Below are 22,129 nucleotides of genomic sequence, written 5' to 3'. Positions count from 1 at the left end.
ATTCTTGCGAAGGTAGAATTAACATAATAACAATGGCAATCTTACCAAAAGCAATCTACAGATTCAATGTGTTTCTTCTTCTATGTTACATTTGTTTGATTCTGTGAAGCTGTGTTTCTTGCCTGTCTAAAACACCTGATTGGTCTCATAAAGAGCTGAAGGGACAACTACTAGCAAGGCAGGGGAGGGATAGGCAGGGCTATCAGGGAGAAAGAATAAATAGAAGAAGAAATCTAGGCTCAGAAGAGGAGCAAGGAGCAAGAAAATGACAGGGAGAGGAGGACACCAGGGTCTAGTCACATAGCCAGTCATGGAATAAGAAGGAAAGAAAGATGTATAGAATAAAGAAACGTAAAAAGTCCAGAAGCAAAACATAGTTAAAGAGAAAATGGATAATTTAAGTTAGAAAAACTGCCTAAAAATAAGCCAAGCTAAGGCCGGGCATTCATAAGTAAGAATAAATCTCCATGTATTTGAGAGCTGGGTGGCCACCCCCAAAGAACAAACAACTACAGAATTATTCATGACCATTCCTTTTTCATAGAAGAATCACCATGTATGGGCTTTACCCTAGTTCAACCACTCCTTGTTTATTTTAGGATCCCTGTTACGGCACTGTGCCCACAGTCTCCAAACAAAACACTTTCTGTCCTCCCCACATTGTATCTTTGTTCTCAGACAGCAATCTAGCTGTTTTCAGATGGGATTTGGGCTACTGTAAAACACTTTTCAGGATCTGTACCTTTCCAAAAACACCGATTCAGAAGACTGCAGAGATAGTTGAGTATATTAGAGTTCTTTCTGAACATAATTAAGACCTCGGCTTGGGTCCCCAGTACCTACAAAAAGCTGGCTAGGGGTGTTCCTGCCTGTCTCACCAGTACTGAGGAGGAAAGGAACAGAAATAGGTACATCCTTGGGAGTTTTGAACAAAGACAATCTAACCAAAGGACAAATGCCAGGATCAGTTAGAGAAACCCTGTCTCACAAATAAGACAGAGAGTAAACAGTAGAGGAGGCCACTCAAAGTTAGCCACTGCCTTCCCCATGCCCATGAACACACACACACATGCACACACACACTGTAAGTAAATAAGTAAATAAATATTTTCTTAAAGCAGACAGGGTTTTTTTCTTAGAAACTTTAGCATCTTCATGTGCATCCTAATCTCAATCTTAATGAAAATTTGATAACCAAATTCTCCTTTACCTCAGCACATGATTCTACTTTCACATCGCATCAGAGACACAGCGATGACTGATCTTCTGTTTTGCATAGCAAGCACTCCCAGAATTCCACCTCTCCATCCCTTGTCCTCACATGGCCATTGCACCCCAACATCCAACTGTACTAACAGTAAACATGAGTAATGAGGGACTGTATAAGGGATAATGTATGGGTCTCATTAACTGTCAAGAGAACGATAGAAGATCATGACTTATAAGTTGTATTAAGCCCATTAGCTAATTATAAGCAATCAAAATGATGAATATTTCTAGACCTCTGAGATGTTGGCACATACACACTTAAAATTTAGTCTTTAAAATTAAAACATATCTTAAAATAACGCAAATGCCCATGCATTAGATGTTTGAAATGGGTTTACCTCAATTTAATGAATATCATCTGTGTTTCTAAGCAGTTTTCTCACTGATTTAGTGAAAGGAAGGAGCTATGAAAGAGTTCCAGTAATAAAAATTTGTTATGTTCCACCAGTGATCTATGTCAAACATTTAGAAATGATTACAAACATATATAAGGTAATACATTTTCCAAGTACACATTTCAGCAAGCACAGATATTTGTGATTCTTATGAGTTAGGAAAAGTAATTGTAATTAGGATTCTGGGAAATAAGGACTTACAGAGAACTTAAAGGCACCGTATTCAAGGCCTTTAAGTTTTACCAAGAAAGATAATTGGAATAAAAGAGTACAAGTAATTTACACAACACAGACCATCTCTGTGTTAATCTAAATCTAAATACGCTATTACAGCTTCCGTGTGAGGGCTTTCTACTAAAAGCTGCAGTCCAGTTCATCAAGATAATTTCTTATACTTAAATATAAAAAATTAATCCAGTTGATGAGATAGCTCAGCAAGTAGGGTGCTGGCTGCCAGGTCTAATGACCTGAATTTAATTCTGGGAACCCACACAGTCGAAGTGAACAACTTCTGCAAGGTGTTCTCTGACCTCCGCATGTGCCCTGTGACGGGCTCGCATAGACATACACTAAAATAAATGAAAATGTTACAAAGACAATTTTATTTTTATAAAATTAGTCCAAGTATTGAATGTTTAAGGTTATCTAATATAAACACAAATTCTTTTAAGAAGCACTGGCTAAATGTCCTATAGTAAATGGTATTCAGTCCTTTCTTCCTGGTGTGTATAAACTGGGAAGGTAGGAACCACATGAGAAGCACTGTCTAGCAAATCTTGGTTCTGATAACTTGGAAAGTGACGTCATGTACTCAGAAACTATTGTCTGTCAGAAGCCACCAGCTCCGACACTGGTATGCTCTTCAACACAAAGCCTCATGGTTTTCAGCAGCCAAAGGTCTTACTACTGAGCCTGCAGTCAAACAGGAACGCCAGTCATTCCACTACCAGACTGGCCTTAAAAAAGAAATTATGTTTTCTTATTTTCATAAAATATTTTTAGAACTATGCCAATCAAATATGAAGTTTATTTAAAATATTTTATACTCAATACTAATGTTCCAACTAATATCTTGAATATGACATATCAATATTGGATTACAGACATAGGACAAATTAACAACAAAAAGAGAATTTTATTTTGTCTTAATAGCAACTACCCTCACACTAAGTGAGCTTTTAGCATGTTTCAACATAACAGATTTTTTTTAAAAGGCATAATAGCTTCTTAGATTTAGTGCAACATGATTATGTAAATTTCCACATTGAGGTATCATGAATAGACCAAAGATGGTATAATTTAGACAAGAGTTATTACAAAACTTTGGTCATAATAATTTCTCTTTTAAATAATAGCTTTAAGGAATACTAATCTTAGAAAATATAAAGCAATACACTCTTGTTTTCCTGATTTTGAATTATATTTCCAAATTTTCGAACTAGGTACCATTCAGGAAAGACTCAAAGTTTGAAAATCAAGAATAACTGAGAAGCAAAAAGAATTCCATGTATTAAAATTCATCATAATGAGCATGCAACTGGTCTGCTTCATAATAATAAGTTGAGTAGTTGTATGTATTGATGCATGGAGACAAAACAATGATCCCACAGGAAAGAAAAAAAACCCATCTTAATCTTGGGACCCAATGAGTAGAATATGTGTGTAACAAAGCATAAAATTAAGGCTGAAAAGTGAATTAAGGTTATTAATTAAATAATCTTAACATAGAAAGAATGTGGCTACATTATAAAGAACAATGTTAAGTATTTTTTTATTCATCTCAAAATTACCACAAAGCTTAAAACTTTTCATTGCTGTATCTCTCAGAGAGCAAAACAGCATCACGAAGGTAGAGCCAGGGACACACAGAGATGTAGTGAGAGTGTGGGCTGAAGGGATGGGGGAGTAGGGAATGTTCCAGAGAACTTGCTGACAGGATTGTAAAGGCTTGCATGTACAGAATATAGAGCTGGCAGACAAATCAGGAAAGGCTCCTGTTGCAGCTTATCTGAAAAGTTAATTGGCTAGGATTTTTTTTTTAACCTGATTGAGTGAGACCCTCCTACAATGAGTGGGATTGCCTCCTTATTCAAAGATTTCTGAACCGCCTTCGATGATAATCTTATCCTCAACGTAATTACCGTCACAGAGGTAGCTAGGTTAACTTGTAACAAACGTTTGATTCCTATGACTTAGCCAAGTTGACATAGAATTAACTATCATTACTCTACAAGTGCACCAGCTGTGTTTAAGCTTTTTATGTGTGGTACCTGCGGAGGCCAGAAGAGGAGGGAAGATTCTCAGAGCTGGAGTGACGGGCTTTTGCGAGCTTCCTGAAATGGATTCTAAAAACTCAGCTCCAGTCCTCTATAAGAGCAGCAATTTTAAGCCATTTTCACAATTATTATTGCCTTTTTGATGTTATAGTGAATTTTTTTCTTCCCTGATAAAGACTAAGAAGACAAAAAAAAAAATACTCCAGGTATCACAACCACAACAATGAAGAAATGCATCTTATATGTATGGAGCTCCAAATCTTCCAAGTTTCATGGGGTTCCAAGTTTCATGGTTTCTTCAATGCAGAGGATTGACAGTCAGATTTCCCAGTTTCAAGTCTGTCTAATTTTCTTATCTCTACGATGTCATTCTGTCTTTAAAGTCAACAGTCAGTGGCTGATTACCTTTCTCATACTGTGACACACTTTCAGGTTTCTTGGTCAGAACATAGATATATTTGAAGGTCATTTTCCTACCTATGACATTCCTTTACAGATGAGAACAGAATGGACTTCAGATGCCAGAATGAAAAAAATAATAAAGCTATGTTATGTAACCTACTGTGGATAAGATTACTTCCTTCAGCAGACATAGGGAACTAAAAGTTATCATCAGGAAAGAACTAAAGTTTACACAAAAGCTATAACTAAGCATTATATAAACTTCCTTATGATTTTCATTAAACAAGGACCATTCAGTCATTAAAGATAATATATCTATAGTTTTTATGCAAAAACCAAGCAAAAACAAAAAAAGAAGTACTGTGCATAAAAGATGGAAAATATTGACAATAACTCATGAGATAGATACTTACCTTATAACAGTTTCACAAACTTTATTTCTTGAAGTGAAGTATTTGGGTTCTGAGAAGTATTGACATGATTTTAGGCCAAAAAAAACCCACTTTAGGGAATCAATATTTCTGAAAGCTTCAAATTCTTTACTGTGTTAACACATATTGGAACTATCCCAGTGATTGTGCAGTGTTTCAAAACTACATTTTCTACAACATGTAATTCTGTAGTCGAGTTGTGACTTTAGGAAATACTAAGCAGACTTAGAACACTGAGTTCTCTGTTAAGATAACCACGGAATCATGATAGATCTCCTTGTCTGATTCTTTTAGAGCTGAGAAAGGAAAGAGCAGTGGATCTTATGTACAGTTAATCAAGCAAGGAAGTTCTGCATAAAAATTAATCTTTCTTTCTCTCCACATCTCCAGGACTCTACTAGAATGCCTGTACTCTCAGAAACCTCAAGACACTTTGTCTCTGTATCATTTACTTTTCTTCTAACTTTGGTTAGAATGTATTACCCTCATCATGTTGGATTTAGCCAACTCTGTACAAACTTAATGCTTTATTTTAGTACAAGGTTGTATGTATCCCATGCCATCACTAGACTCAATTTGTAGCCTAAATTTGTCTCAAGTTCTTGATCAAAGTTCTTCAGCCTTCTGAGAGCTGGGATGACAGGCCTGATGTGGACTGTCATGCCTGGATCAATGTGGATATGTCTTATTTAAAATTGAACTTAGTGAAATTTTGTAAACAAATGTCAACATACCTTCCAAGATTCATCCTTTTTATTTACTTCAATCCTGTTCATAGCTTTGATCTCATGATGGTGTTCTTTTGTTTTTATTTTGTAGCTGTGCCTAACAAGCAAGATGGTAGATGAATGATTCCAGGAGACAGGCTCAGCTCTGAGCGCTGTACATAAATAATGCTAGGCAAAGAGTTAGACATTGTGTTACCAGGGTCAAGTTATCCTAATCTTCAGGAAGGCTCTCTCTGCTTGTGATAGTTTGTCAATTTGAGCCAATATACAAACACCTGAGAAGATGTATTATCAATATTAACTTGACCAAAGAATATGTCTGTTGAGGATTATCTCCATTATAATGACTGATGTAGGAAGACATGACCATTATGAGCGACTCCTTTTTCTACACAGGGAATCCTGAATTGTATAGAAGAGAAAGTGAGCATGTATTGATTACTTTCTGTTTCTGGTTATGGATATAATATGACTAACCCAGGTTCCAGTTGCCATGACTTTTCAGCCATTATGGACTGTAACCTGGAACAGTGAGCTAAAATAAATCCTTTTTCCTTTGAGTTCATTCCATCAGGCTGTTTCATCACAGCAAAATGTCACGACTTAAAAAAAGAAATTGGTTATGAGAAGTGAACTATTGTGATAATTCTGTGAGGCTTTAATACAGCATGTGGGATTAGTTAGGGGGAGTAGTGTGAACTAATTTGGAAATTTGAACCAGAAAAGTCACTGAAGGGCTGGAGAGATGGCCTAATAGAAAAGAACACACACTGATCTTTCTAAAACTCATACCAGGTGATGGTTTTTTTGGTCAAGAGTTCCTGTGTCCTGACAACCTGAGTGAAGCTGAATTTAAAGATAAAAATCCGATTTGTTGGACAGAGGAAATTTTAAGGCAGGATGACATGCAGGTTGGTGCTGAAGAGACTGTCACTAATAAACTTGGATGATGCCACATCTCTTGTAGATCCAAATTCATTTCAACAAAATGCTCAAGGTAAAGGGGTTACTTGCTGCTGAAAAGTACTTATCTAAGAAGGTGCTTCTGCAGGACCAGCTGTCAGGTCCCATGTATGTGAACTATTCCACCTTGATCAAAGGTCAGAGAGTTCAGACCTATTCTTGCTCCTTTAAGTTTATGACAAGAAGTCTGGCCCAGAGAGTAGCTGCCTATAGGATGCTTGGGCTGAGGTATGGTCACTACATGTCCTTCCTAAACAACAGAATACTTAACTCAGGATCTAGTCACTTGATGTTTCAGGTATTGAAGAGGTAATAACTCTGTTCATTGTATAATGTTAAAGCAGTCTTTTGCTCCCCTCTTTTGGATTGGGGTATATAAGCAAATGGAAAATAAATTCAGTATTCACTAGGTTGCCTTCCCTACTCTATTTTGTGTCGGTTTATTTCTCTTGTATCTCTGTTTTGTCTTCCTAATATTTCTAATCCACACGCCCCCACCCTGAAACTTATGAATCAACAGAGGCTAGACCCCGACAGATGAATCCACAACATGGGGCTCATGACAGTCAGCATACAGAAACAGATCCAGCTACAATACAAGGAGACAAGGCTATGGGCTAGTGGCAGAACTTAGGAGAGTACTGAGCACCATCTACATGGAACTGGTTTTGTAGGTATCAAAGATGTGAGAGAAGCTGAGTAGAGGTACTATATGTATTGCAAAGTTTGAAGTGACTGCAATGGGGCCCTGAAAGCCATTACATGGAGCTCTTGGGGTTGTAAATGCCAGACCCGTGGGATGTCCACCAAGGAGAGATGGAGATGCGGAACATCGGCAGCCTAAGAAAACACTGTATGTGTGGAGATAGTAGAGCTGTAGAGGTGGAGCTACCTAAGCCATACAGAGTCCAGCTGAGCTTATTTCATTACATACCAGACACTGAGCTGCAAAATTTGTTACTTACTCTGCTACGTTTTGTTTTTGTTTTTGTTTTGATTTGACTATCTTAGCTATGACTCAGTTTCTCCTTTTTTAAGAATAGGGATGTATATTCTGTGCTGTTGCTATTTTAAGTTTGTAACTTCCTGTTTGTTCATTTATTTGTTTAATTTTATGTGCTAGTACAGTCAACAGATTGCCTCAGCATCATAAGAAACTTTGGACTTCAATCTTGCAAACGTTGTTAGTACTGTTGAAAATTATGTGGGACCTATAATTTTTAAGTTGGACTAAATGCATTTTGCAGAATAAGCCTATGAGGTTCAGGGCAAAACACTATGGCTTGAATGTGAAATGAAATGCCATCATGTATTTGAACGGTCTCCAACTGGTGGTGCTGTTTTAGGTTATATAACCTTCATGCGGTAGAACCCTAGCTGGAAGAAATAGTTATGATCTCTGTTCACTTCCCCTAATCTCTCTGCTTCTGGATTGCTGGTGCAATGTGGCAGGCTGGTCTCACGTTCTTTCAGTCATTACAGACTTTATGCTGGATCTATAAGCAGTCATATACTGTTTCTCCCTTAAGTTGCTTTTTTTTTTTTAGGGTAAGCTAAGGCACTGCTCGATCAGTGGGATATACTTGTAGCATATCTGCATCCTCAAGACTATATTTATTGCGATATCATCAGCACTGTGACTTCATCCTTGGGCTTTTAAATTATTATTATTCTCTTGTGATTTACATCCTGAGTTCAGTTCCCCCTCTTTCTACTCCTCCCAATCCCTCCTCCTCCCCTCTCTCCTAGGTCCACTCCTCCTCCTCCACTTCCCTTCAGAAAATATCAGGTCTCCTGAGGACATCAAACAAATACAGCTTAACATTTACAATAAGGCGAGGCACAAACCCTAATATCAAGGCTGGACAAGGCAATCCAGTAGGATGAAAAGGGTCCCAAAAGCAGGTGTAAGAGTCAGTGACATGACCACTCCTTCCCGCACTGTTAGGAGTCCTACAAGAACACCATGCTACACTACTCTAACATATATGCAGAGAACCTAATACAAACCCATGCAGGCTCTCTGATGGCCACTTCAGTCTCTGTGAGTCCCTCTGAGCCCTGCTTAGTTGATTCTGTGGGCCATGTTCTCATGATGTTCTCAGCCCCCTGTCTCTTATATTCCTTCCTTCCCATCATCCAAAGTATTCCCTGAGCAAGACTTCCAATGGCACAACCTTCCGGGCTTCTAAATAATATCACAGGGAGAAACATTTTAAAAGAAATACCTGTTCAATAATTTTTGAGGGGAAAGATTTCACTTTCCTCATGAATATGCCACTACCTCATAAATGTAATTAAAGGCATCTATAAAATGAGAAACCCAAGATCTCTGACTGATACCTACTTTTTGGAATAGGCAAATGTACATCTTTAGAACATACATTATTTTCTTGCTTTTTTTATGGTAAAAAAGTTTTATCATAAAACTTTTTTATCACCTCCTCTAGTCTTGGCTTCATTCTTTTTTTGGCAAGAAAATGCAGGCAGAAGAAATTCCACTTGGTTCTACCGGAACACAAAAAGCTGTAGGAGGTCAACAGTTGCTGAGAAAGGGAAAATCAGTTGCCTCAAAGAATGAGCTCCAGAATAGATTGTCCAATCTCACGTGGTCAGCCCTCGACCTATGCACATCAGAGCAAAGATAAATTAACTTAGTTGGTTACATATGAAAGTATTTATTCATATGTATATGTAGTTATATATGTGTGTGTGAGTGAATTTGAGATGGAGGAAGGAGTTGTCAGAATAGGGAGAAGGGAGGGTGTAAATAATGTAGATGCAGCACTTAAATATGAAATTCTCCAAAAGTAATTGTATAAAAGGAAAATATGACTTAAAAGTATATTAAGAATTTCTAAAGCTAAGGTGGCAGAATCAAACGAAAAATAGATGTTTTCACCATCCTGGCTAGAGAGATTATAATATCCCTTTCTCAGTATGCCCCATAAAATTAATAGATGTAAAATCATGAAGCAAACATAAAAACAATAGAACATAGTCTATCAAAACAATGCTCTGGATTGAACTGTTATAATTGATATTTATTTCCTGTGTACATATTAATATTTAGATACACATTTGTCTGTATATATGTATGTATATATCTTTATAAGAGGCTCAGTTACTAGACTAGATTATAGGTAGGGATTCAAAGGAGTCTCAATAAATATGTGATTTAAAATTCATAGAAACTAATATCTTTCACCACCAGAATTGAGCTAAAATCACCAGCAAATATAATGAGAAAATACCAAACATTTGCTGTGGAATATTAATTTAACTAGGCAAATTGAGTTACATATGTTTGTACTGTGTAATATTAATTTAACTGTGTAAGGATGTGTTAAATTTGTTTATGCTATATTTTTTAATGATGTAAGGATGTGCGGTTAGCTATCTAAAGATTTTTGCATTTGTTTCACCATACCTTCCATAAGGTACCTCATTGGTCTAATAAAAAGCTGAATGCCCAATACCTAGTCGGGAGAAAGGATAGGCAGGGCTGGTCATCAGAGAGAATAAATAAGAGAAGGGAGAGAAACAAGAGAAAGAAGAAGAGAGGAGAGAATGAGGGAGATACCCAGGGCCAGAAGCCAGGCAGATAACAGCCAGACATAGAGACAGCAGGAAATTAAGATACAAAGAAAAAGAAAAAAGAGAAAAAGCCCTGAGGCAAAACTTAAATGAGGAGAAGCAGGTTAAGTTATAAGAGCTAGCAAGAAAAGACCTAAGTTAAGGTCAAACATTGAAAACTAATAATACGTCTCCATGTCATGATTTAGGAGCTGGTTGATGGCCCAAAAGAAAAAGTAGGGTACATTTTGGTGTTCCAACATGAGGCCTGAATTTCCACATAGGGGGTCTGAGATAGCTCAAAGAAAAAAAATAGGAAGGAAAAAAAGTCTGTATATTAAGTAGAAACAGCAAGCTGAGTAAAATCACCTGCCACAGCATGGGCACTGCCGTCCCAATGCTGGGGTGTTGAATGCAATTCTCAGTCACGCTCCTCTGGACCAGGTTACTGGCTTAGGCTTGGCTCTCCCAGGTAGGAGAAAAGGGCTGAGCCAGCCACCAAAACTGCAGCAGCTGAGAACCCAGTGGTAATTAGCAGTTTAAGATCCCTAATTGCCATCAGGGATACTCTCTCTAGTAACTGATGGAAGCAGAGGCAGAAATCCACAGACAAGCACTGTTCTGAGCTCCAGGAGTCTTGTGGAAGAAAGAGAGGCGGGAATTCACCAGCTAGGGGATCATCATGGGGGAACCCACAGAGATAACTGATTTGAGCTCGTGGGAGCCCATGGATACTAGACCAACAGTCAGGGAGCATGAATGGGACTGACCTATTTGGTCTGCATGTGTGCAACAATAGGGTAGCCTCATCTCTTAGTTAGGCTTCTAATAGTGAGAGCAGGACCTGTCCTGGTACTTATCTGGCTTTTGGTAATATGCTCCCGTGATGGATCACCTGGCCCCAACTGGAAGTAAGGGGAGGAGCTCTGTGGGTCCTTAACTTGATGACCCATGTTTTGTGTAAGCCCATAGGAGGCCTGTCTTTTTCTGAATTGAGGTGGAGGAGAAGTGGATAAGGAAGGAGGTAGATGGGAAAGAAAAGGGAAAACTCGTTGGTATGTAAAATAAATGAAAAAAATGGTACTTATATAAAAAAAGATCTTGCTCACACAGATAGATAATGAATATCACAAATATGCAATAAAGCATGTTCAGATGGAAAAAACCTGTAAACCGGTTACAGTGGGTTTAAAAATGTGTATAGGCTTAAGGAGAAAAGAAAAGCAGGTGTAGACAGTCATAAAAAGTAAATACTTTATGAATAATAAAAACAGAACAAGCTATGTAGAGATGAAAAAACACAGGGCGTCTGGACCCTGTATTGTGTTGCATTGCCTTTGGATTTTTTGAATGCTGATTAAAAAAAGACACCTTCTGGAAGACATGGGAATATAAAAGGGACCGATAAATTAAACCAGTCTAGATATTTAAAGGATATCTTAAAAAGAAAACCAAAAAAAAAAATGTATTTCTTTGGTGAAGAGGTTATGTCTTTGTTTCCACAAGAAACGAGAGGCTGTGGATTCATTTCAGGATGCTACAGGTCAGGTTTGAACAGGAAAAAAATCCCTGAAAATCTTGGCTCCAGACATAAAAAATAAAGCCAGAAAAACTACAACACAGGTGATGTACATTTCAGCTGCTCAAACATAAAACAAAAAAATCATCTTTAGCTAGTTTATGTGCAATGTGAATATATTATATATTATAATAATATTATTATATATTATATATTTCTGGAGTCTTTTAAAGATTTCAAGATGAGATAATTATAGTTTTTCTTAGTTATGATAAAAGGTAAATTAAGTACAAAACTTTGGACTCACTAAGATAGGATAAATAATGGTGTATTTTATTTGAATTTGCCAAATGCATATAAACTGGACATCGTGAATGTAATCCTTACTTGATAACTATTTATATTGCATATAGTCTTACTATGTTAAAGTTAAAACCTTCCTTTTTAGACAAAAAGGGGCAAAAGTTATGGAATATTATTTTAACTAGGCAAAGATGTGTTACATTTGTTTATTCTGCATTTGTTTAATGGTTTAAGGGTATGTATTTAATTATGTAAAATATGTTGCATTTGTTTTGCCTTGCCTACCTAGGGCACCTGATTGGTCTATTAAAAGCTGAATGACCAATAGCTAGTCAGGAGAAAGGATAGGCAGGATTGGCAGGCAGAGAAAATAAATAGGAGAGGAGGAGAAGAATGAGAGATAAAAGAAGAGAGGCGAGGATGATAGAGATGCTTGTGGCCAGAAGCTAGAAGCCAGACAGATGCCAGCCAGTCAGACAGAGAGACAGCAGGAAAGAAATGCGTATTTTTAAAAGGTAAAAATAAATGCTCATATACAAAATGTAGGTAAAGAGAATCAGGCTGAGCTATAAAAACTAACAAGAAAAGAGCTAAGTTAAGGTCAAACAGTCAAAAGTTATAATAAGTCTTCATGTCATGATTTCAGAACTGGTTGGTTGCCCAAAAGAAAAAATATGGTACACTTCATCAATATGACTTTAAACAACCCACTGTTAGAGGAGAAATAAAAACAGGTTGAACTTCAAGAAAAGGAAATGTCCCATTGTGAGAGGCAAACACACAGATCTTACAGTAAATCTCACTTTAAATCTGTAGAGTAGAGAATGTATGAAAAAGAATGATACAAAGTCCCATATCACCAAGATAATTTTAAGCTTAGGTAAAAATGGCAAGTTTGAACCTAAGAAACTATTTTGGAAAAAATATTAATAATATATGCAGCAGTCAATTAAGTTAAAAATAATTTAATTTTTATACAATAAAGCAAAAATTTGTCCCCAAAAAAGAATAGTCAAATGTGTAAGCCTTAGAAACACAGGTTATAAAAAATAGAATGGATATAACTATTTATTAAATGATAATAATATTAAATAATAATAAAATTTTATGAATTGATAACAATATTTTATCAAAAACAAGAATGAAAGGGAAGTGAGTACAACAATTTCTACAGACATAACCAATTTTAAAAGATGTCATTATGAAAAATTATATTTGTTCCATGAAATGTCAGATGAGATAGAAAAATACCTTGAAGCAGACACAATGTATCAAACTATCTGTATAATAAAGATTGTCACCATTCTTCTAGTTCTTAAAGAACTTGAGTTTGAAACTAATATATTTTCCAAGAAGAACACTCCCAGACTTCCTGTTGTATTCTTTTCCTTGCATACATTTAGTATTAATAAAACAAGAATATTTAAACTAATTTGGGGGAATGAACAGGTAGGATTACTTGCTAGTTCATATTGTAAAGACAGCATAACTCATGCCAAAGCCTGACAGAAACATTGTGTGGAGAGAAAAGAACCACAGACATAAATCACTCAGGAATCTAGACACAGCGGAATGAAAACAAAGAGCAATATGAATGTGCTGATGCACAGAGCATGATCCATCAGGGATACATTCATTTAAGTCCTGTAATGCAAGATGGACTTGGCATGAGAAGTCATTCTGTGGAATTCACCACTAACAAATAGTAGAAAGCTTTAACAGCGGTCAGTTCGTTAGATGGAGAGTGTTTATTATTCCACAAAAGGCAGCAAACGATGAGAAGTTGGCACCGCAAATTTCTGAGGGAAAATCATCTCTTTGGTAAATCGAGTAAGCATACAATACAAAACATCAATCCCTTACAATAAAGTCATGTTATCAAAATCATGTTCAGATACATTACATATATATGAATATACATTGCATATATAGGTGGATGTTAATGTAGTACAATACAGTGAAGGAAAATATCCTCAATATCTTGGTACTTAGAAATTTTTAACTAGGACATAGAAAACACTAACTATAAAGGAAAAGGTTAGTAATGGAACAATCCATATATTTTATAATCTATTTTTAGAAAACATTTTGTAAAATTACAAAGCAGACCCCAGAAAAAAATTTAATACAAGTACCCAAGAAAGTCTGTAATTTTGCTATAGGATGAATAATGGTGATCAATAGGAAATACCAAATAACTCTGATTTTAAAAGAGGAAGTGGTAAAAGGCAATTGAAAGGACTTTATAGATGTCATTAGTAAAGGGCAGAGGGAATTGACCACAAAAGACAAAGACCAGTTCACCACCACTAGAGTGGCTAAGTGACATGTGTGAACTGGAGACTGGAACCCCTGGATGGTGAGAGATTCAGTTTGTTATAATTTCTTTGGAAAACTGTAATATCTTTCCATTAAAGTTAAATATGGAATTATACCATCATCAAAAAAATGGATTTTCATGTATACATATAAGAAAAACTATATGAAGTATGACAAAATACAAAAAAAATCAAGACAACATTTTTAGTAGTAAAAAGCTAAAGAGTTTTTCCACAATAGAATCAGTAAAAGAGATTACTACCCAATAGTTAAAATTAATGTGCTAATATACACAACATTCATGAGCTCTATAAAGAATATGGAGTGAAACCATCCACACAGAAGCATAGTTACATAAGAATCAAGTGATATGATGTACATCTCCAACTTAATGTGTACTATTAAAGCAAGAAAGCAGGTTACCTAGGAAAAGAGGTTGGGTTATCAGTTGGGAAAGCTTCCAGGGAAGGAGCAATATTCTAGTCTGTAATCCCGATGGTGAATAACATTAATTGTGGATCCAAACTTTCTGAAACTCTGTATCTATTTTCACTGAAACTAATATGACTTGTGGTTAATAACTTCAATGTCATGAAGCCATGAAAATAGAATAAAATTGATTTTTTAACTTTAGACAGAGGCTTATTTTGTAGCTAAGCCTGGTTACACGCACACACACACACACACACACACACACACCAATCATCCTGTATGAGATTCCTAACTGCTAGAATGAGTGTGGACATTAACCAACACACCCAATTTTAAAGGCTATTATTGATATTTGGCTAATTTAACAGTTTTAAAGTTTACTACACCCCCTTCATTTGTCTTGTGTTGTTTCATGAGACAAGTCTCATTTTATGTAGCTCAGGTGGATCTAGAATTCTCTCTACATCTTAAATTTTGTTACATCTTAAGTTTTCTGGAAGCAAACATGTGGCAAGATCCACTTTGGGCTACACAATTTTTATTAAGGAAAAGCATTTGCGACACTAGAGGTAATGATATATAGGGAAATTCTTGGTCAGCTCAGTTTGAAACATGAAGCTCATGTCCACCCATAATCTTTTTAGCACAGAAATGGGCTGTGTCCCTTATACATGTCCTTATATATGTCCACCTTCTTTTGGAGAAGGATATGGTTACCTGGGAAGTGAATGGTTTTGCTTCTAACAGTGGAGGCTAACCTCCGAGAGACTATCACCTGACTAGCCCTAGAAGGGGCCGAGGAGGAATTTTGCAGCACATACGGAAAAGGTTGATCAGAGAGCACAACATTACTATAATAGTCATCTCAAATGCTCATGAAATCGTTCTGTATGAGACTTCACGTTTCTGTGCTAGACAAAGGAAACAAATGGGGGATGAGAAGAGATGTCAGCTATTTTCATCTGAAAAGTTTCAGGTGGATAAAGTTTTTAATTTAATCTATGTATTCTCTAAGATAATAAGAACCAAATGACTATAGATAGATAGAAGATGAATGAAAGGCAGAAATAGATTATAGGAGATAGATAATAGATAAATTGGCAGATGATAGATAAAAGATAATGAAAATAGGGAGATGATAGATGAAAGAGATAGATGATTGATAGATGAGAGATAATAATTGGACAGATACATAGAAGATAGATAGGTAGATGACAGATAGATAGATAGATAGATAGATAGATAGATAGATAGATAGATAGATAGATAGATAGATAGATAGATAGATAGTTACTAAGCAATTAAACATAATGGAGAGCTTTTGTGAAACTGTAAGCATCTCACCTGGAAAGTGTTTGTCCAGATACACCCAAAAAGCCACATTTGTAAAATAAGAAAGAAAAGTCAAGGACCATGCAGAGGATTAAACAAGTGACATTTTGTATCAAAATTCACACTCTTTGGTGTTTATTAGCCATAGGTTAAGATAATTTTTTTTGTTTGAGACAAGGTTACTTTTGTTTGAGATAGCCTTGACTATCTTGAAACTCTCTCTGTAGACCAGGCTGGTCTCAAACTCTATCTTCATGCCTCTGCCTTCCTAATACTGAGATTAAAGATATGTGCCCACCATACCCTGCTTTAAAACAAAACTATAGGCCAGGCGGTGGTGGCGCATGCCTTTAATCCCAGCACTCGGGAGGCAGAGGCAGGCGGATCTCTGGGAGTTGGAGGCCAGCCTGGTCTACAAGAGCTAGTTCCAGGACAGGCACCAAAGCTACAGAGAAACCCTGTCTCGAAAAAACAAAAAACAAAAAACAAAAAACAAAAACAAAACAAAAAAAAACTATAAATACATGAACTATCATGCAAATTGGAGATAAAAAATGACAGAAACTGTGAAAGCAATTTGATATACATTTATATTTACACATTAAAAAGTAACATATATTTCCTAATTTATAGCATAGTACACTAATTTTGAAGGGATTAAAAATACATTCATTTGTTTGCTGTTATGGTGTATAAAAGGTCTCCAAAAGACTTGAGTACTGAATTCTTGGTCCCCAACTTATAGCACTATTTGGAGAGATAGGAACAAGGTCTATGGTGGGGTTTCTTTGGAAGAAGTAGATCATTAGGGGTGTACCACTGAAGGTTATTGCTAATCTCGAGCTCCCTGTTTCTTCTCCATGGGGTCAACAGCTTTCTTCTCTGCAACTTTCTACAGACAAAAGCTATGGACTGGAATATCTCAAACTATGAGCCAAAATAAATTCTCTCCTCTTTGGCTTGTTTCTAGTAAATATTTGTTAACAGCAACAACAATGTTGAGTAGCATCCATGACTAGGAAAAAAAAAATAAGATTCTATCAGTACCAGACAATACAAAGCAAAGACACCTCTCTGACAGGAAAAGTCTGAACTATGCATAGGACCTGTCATAGAATGACCCAGTGGGGGAAAGAAAGATATCTATAAAACATGTGATGGAATCAAAGGAAACCCAATCGCTCATGCATATGCATGCATGCACGTGCGCACACACATGCACCCATTCGCTTAAATATTTTATAAAGGACCATGATGCTGATTACTAAATTGTAATTGGTCACATTTACAGAGAAGTAAATCTATCAAAAGAAAACCTTGAAAGCCTATAGAGAATCTTGACAGTTCAGTCCTGTAAAAATAGCGAATCCTATAGTCTCAGCATCCATTTTTCTAAAGCCGCCATCCCTCATAATTATTTTAGCTAACTGTGTGGCAAATCTGTATGCTTAAGTCTTCTGTGTATAGATTATATCCAAAGCAGCTCATCTGCAAAAAACAATGTGCATTCCTGCAAAATATCCGTTCCTTTAAATTGTGGATCCCCCAGTACCATAGCGCAGCATTTTGAGCTCAGGATTCAAATGTTCTCTCTCTATGCTGATAGGTTTTAGTACTGAAGGGCTTGGATGTGTCTAGCCCTTCTTTTCATGATTATCTCTCTGCCGCACCTTCCAAAGATGAGAAGAGCAAATACGTTTTCTGCTCTGCTAATATGTAAATTCGGTTCTGCTGCATTGAAAGCTCTGGAGTACAAACAGTCATAACCAAGGGGGAAGTTGAAACTGGTCTAAGTACTGCTTTTGCCCTTGACATAAAAATAGATTATTAATATAAAATTGCACTTCTCTGGCAGTGTTAAACACTGGCCAGCTGCCCAACTTCAGTGCTGTGCATTCTGGTGGGCATAGCTTCCCTCCTGACACATTGCACCACTGAACTCGACTTTCCTTGCCTGTTACTTTAGATGTGCTGGGATTGATATATTCATCTCGCCTCATTGCCTGTGAGTACCTAGTGCATTAAGGAAAAGATTAACCTGCAGGTATGATGGCCACTGAGACTATTAAATTAGATGTTCACTTCTTGAAACATTGCCTTTTAAAGTTGACACACACAAACCAGATCAAAATGAAATCTTTATTATATAAGTAGTGTAAACCATTTGCTAGGGGATTGAAAAGTGTGTAGGTATGGTATATTATAGATTATGTAGGGCTGTGTAGATTTTCTACTTAATTCGTAGCTTCAGGCACTGTACTCAGGCTACCCAATATTAGAAAAATGTTCCACAAATGATTCAGGAAAAATAAAACTACTAAACTCACTCTATATATCAAACCAAAAACTGAAATTTTGCTTCTTCAAATAAGTTAGAAAAAAAAATTCCTTATTATTTTCAGAATTACTATGTTAGGTTAGTTTTTACAGATACATTTAAATATTGGTATATAGAAGGATTAACAAATATGAACAGTCTTTTCCTTGAATTGTAGTACCTGAATTTTTTATTATTGAAATTAGATTCTTGTCTCATAAAATACATCCCACACAGTTTCCCCTCCCTCTGCTCCTCCTAGGTATACCCCCATCTCCCCTCTACCTCATATACATTCCTCATCAAGTTCTTCTTCAGAAGAGAACAGACTTCCAAGAGACGACAGCCAAACAGGACAAAACAAACATGAAGGCTTTTGCCTTGTCTTATTGTGGTACCTGATCTTTAATGTTACAAGCAAAGCTTAATCAGAATATTAAGCCACAACTCAAAAACCTTACTTTGAAAATTACATACCATTAATGAGAAATAAGAGAGACTTTCGTAAATTCTATACTTTCTGATTTCTTGGTCTGTTGGTTAGCAGAGTCACACAGCAATGGTTCGGTTTTGTATACGGATTAGAATCATTGGGAGACTTGAAGAAAATGCTGCTATACCAGCTCGTCTTGCAGAACTCTGGCAGTGTGAAGGTGTGTTGGTGATCTGGACACAGCATTGAAGCACTCTGAGTGGCTCCCAAATATGAACAAAGTAAGAACCATGTCTTAGTTGTTCAGCAGAGGTATCCTAGCTGGGAAAGATGTGTAATGAAATATCTAAAGGAGGCAATCTATTTAAGTCTCTAAATGTTAAAAAACATGGTGTCTTTTAGACTTCAGGAATAGCATAGCAAGGTTAGGTTCTGCCGAATCTTCAATACTTTTACAGTAAAAGTGATAGAAGATTTCCGCATAGATATCAAGGTAATGCTGTATAGTATAGGCGAAATAGCAAATCCCAGTGCTGTTGCAGTACAGAAACTGAGAAAAGGAGCTCTTACAAGGCTCAAAAGTAGAAATACAAACATGGATTAACTAATATTTCTGCTGCTTAAAGGAAGCTCAAAATGAGTTTGGATTAGTATGTATCTTGAGCATGGAATCGGAATCTGTTTTGTGAGCTCTTGCTGTGAACTAAGGTTTGTTCTGAGAACATGGCTTTTCCCGATTTAAGAGGTGGGAAACTGGGAAACTGCATAATCTTTAACAAAAATATATTAGTGATATTTGATTTTCATCAACAAAATTGATTTTTAAATTAATAATTTATCATTTAGAATTTCTTACAATTTAGTTAGCCCATGCTATTTTAAACTAATAATTGAGATTATTAGTATATAGATGTAAATAGATGAAGCAACTTATAAAATCAAAAACAAAACCTGCAGTTGTCCTGGGATGGAGGAAACCTGCCAATACAAAGAGTGGAAACAATGGACTTTTCAGGGCTCCATTATTAGAATACTTCTAGCCAGGTCCTGTCTTTATTTCATTTCACCAGGTGTCTACAGTACAGAGAGAGTATCATTGACTATACTTTTGTGACTTATCTCCTAGACAGCCAGGAGAGATAAGACACCTTCATGGTCAATTCCTAAAAGCCACTTGAGACAAGGGTAAATACTTCTGCAAATGAATACAAAAAGGAAAACCAAGTAAAACTGATTAGTGGCCAATAAATTTCTTCTGCAATCAAAATCAGAAGATAAAATTATTTTTAAAAGAAATTGTGAGTCTGCCTGTTGATCAATAATAGTTTTTATCTGCCAATGAAGAAAATATTTTTAAATAGATAAAACAATTTACTAAATTAAATGACTCTGAAAAGGGGGTGGAAGGATACAAAGTATAATTGTTTCCATAAATTACTACAAGAACGATCACCATGCATCAGCAAGCTCATTCATTCTCCCCTGAAAGCTACACTCTCCATTACATCCTACTTTCAGAACAAGGTCTGTCCTACCCTGGATAATTAAGTGTAGAGCTGATTAACTCCAAAGCTTCCATCATTAAAAATTGACTTAACATGGGCCTGTGGGATGGTTCAGCAGGGAAAGGCACTTGCTACCCAGCCTGATGACCTGAGTTTGATTCATGAAATCACATGGTGGAAGAAAATAACTCATTACCACAAGCTGTCTTTTGACCTCAACTAGTGTGGCATCAAATACAAACCAACAAAAATGTACACACACACACACAATTAATGAAATACACAAATTAATGGGACTTATAAAATAGTGTATTTAACATGAGTTCAGGAAGAGCTATTTTAATCTAGGAAAGTTGAAATCTGAGACTACTTGGTTGATTTCTCTTGATTGATTGATTCCCTTCTGGAGTTTGGATCACACTGTTAAAGTTGAATAAAGCAAGGATCTCTCCTTTCATTCCCAGCTAAGCATAAGCATTTTTGCACAATATCACCCCTTGCTTGGCAGTTTTTATTTTTCTCCATGTTGTAAAACCTCAAGCTTTGCATCATCTTAAATTCAAATCCTAATTCATACTCTAGTTTTACAAACAAACATATCCCTACCAGTTCACATGAAACCATGTGCATGAAAATACTGATCATCCTCCTTTAAAGGGGATGTTTTACCAAATATTATTGTCCTCAGACATGTGCCCATTATCATTAAACTCAAATTTCTAACCATACACAAAGTTGCATGGTCTCATCTTTCTTTCTTTCTAATGCTCTCTTCTCTAAGCTGCCTTGTTTTTTTTTTTTTTTTTTTTTTTTTTTTTTTTTTATTAAATCAGCTCAATTGTCAATCAACCATGCAGGTCTGCACAATTTTTTGGGATCCTGACATCTTCTGCACTGAAACCATCTTGTTAAAGGAGGCCATCAAGCCCTACCATAACTAGCAGCCACCAGGTAGACACATGCCCAAGACTCCGTAGCCAACCTACATTGTCATAATTTGTTCAAATTTCTTTACATTTTATTATCAATTTTACAATTTTTATGTATCATCTCTCCTGATACACCATAAACTACTAAAAGTATTGGCTCTTGATAAACATTTAGCATCATCAATTTAATAAACATTAGCTGAATACTTGATGTGTTGGAATTGAACTAAGTAGCAGTGATTCAATAGTAAAAAACATGAATAGCCTCTGCTATCATAGCTGCTAGGGCATGGAGACTGACAAAGCAGCGACCACAAGACTGAGTACTGACTATAATGTCAGGAAAGTAGAAGACAGTGTTGAAAGAGTTATTCCTCAGAGGCATCCTGTAAGACAGATTTTACACTATACAGATGAAGAAATAAGTAGGAAAGATAAGACATTGAATTTGCCTCAAATCACTCAACTGACAAGAGCCAATCCCAATCCCAAGCCCCGAAACACTCCAGAACTCAAGGCTTTTCTATCATGTCAAGAATTTCTTCTTCCAAAAGGAAAATGAGAATATGTGCAATTACCTGTGAAAGGCGAGAGAGGAAACATGATGGTCTAACACACACTCCTGGGAAAACAGGGGCAAAGAGCTATCAGAAAAAAACAAGGTAATGCAGGGAGCAAAGATGTAGTTTAGAAACCAAAAGAGTTTGTTTGTGGATGCACAAAGAGCATCAGATACAACAATTTGCATAAAATTATTCAGTAAAAATTCCATGAACATCTAGCTAAATAAATAAATGTAGCTATCAGATTATGAAATAAAGTTTTTCATATTTCTGCCTTAAAGAGAGCTCTAAGATCATTATTAATATTTTGGATCATCTACAAAAGTACAAAATACCTGCACTTTGTGTAATTGTTTTTAATAATGAATTGCAAAATATTACACACAGTTAATTTAACTATAAGATACTGTTTAAGGTCTTATTCATGATTTCATCTT

The sequence above is a fragment of the Chionomys nivalis genome, chromosome 10 (genome assembly GCF_950005125.1).
Source record: "Chionomys nivalis chromosome 10, mChiNiv1.1, whole genome shotgun sequence".
NCBI lineage: Eukaryota > Metazoa > Chordata > Mammalia > Rodentia > Cricetidae > Chionomys > Chionomys nivalis.
Note: the sequence above shows the minus strand (reverse complement) of the source record.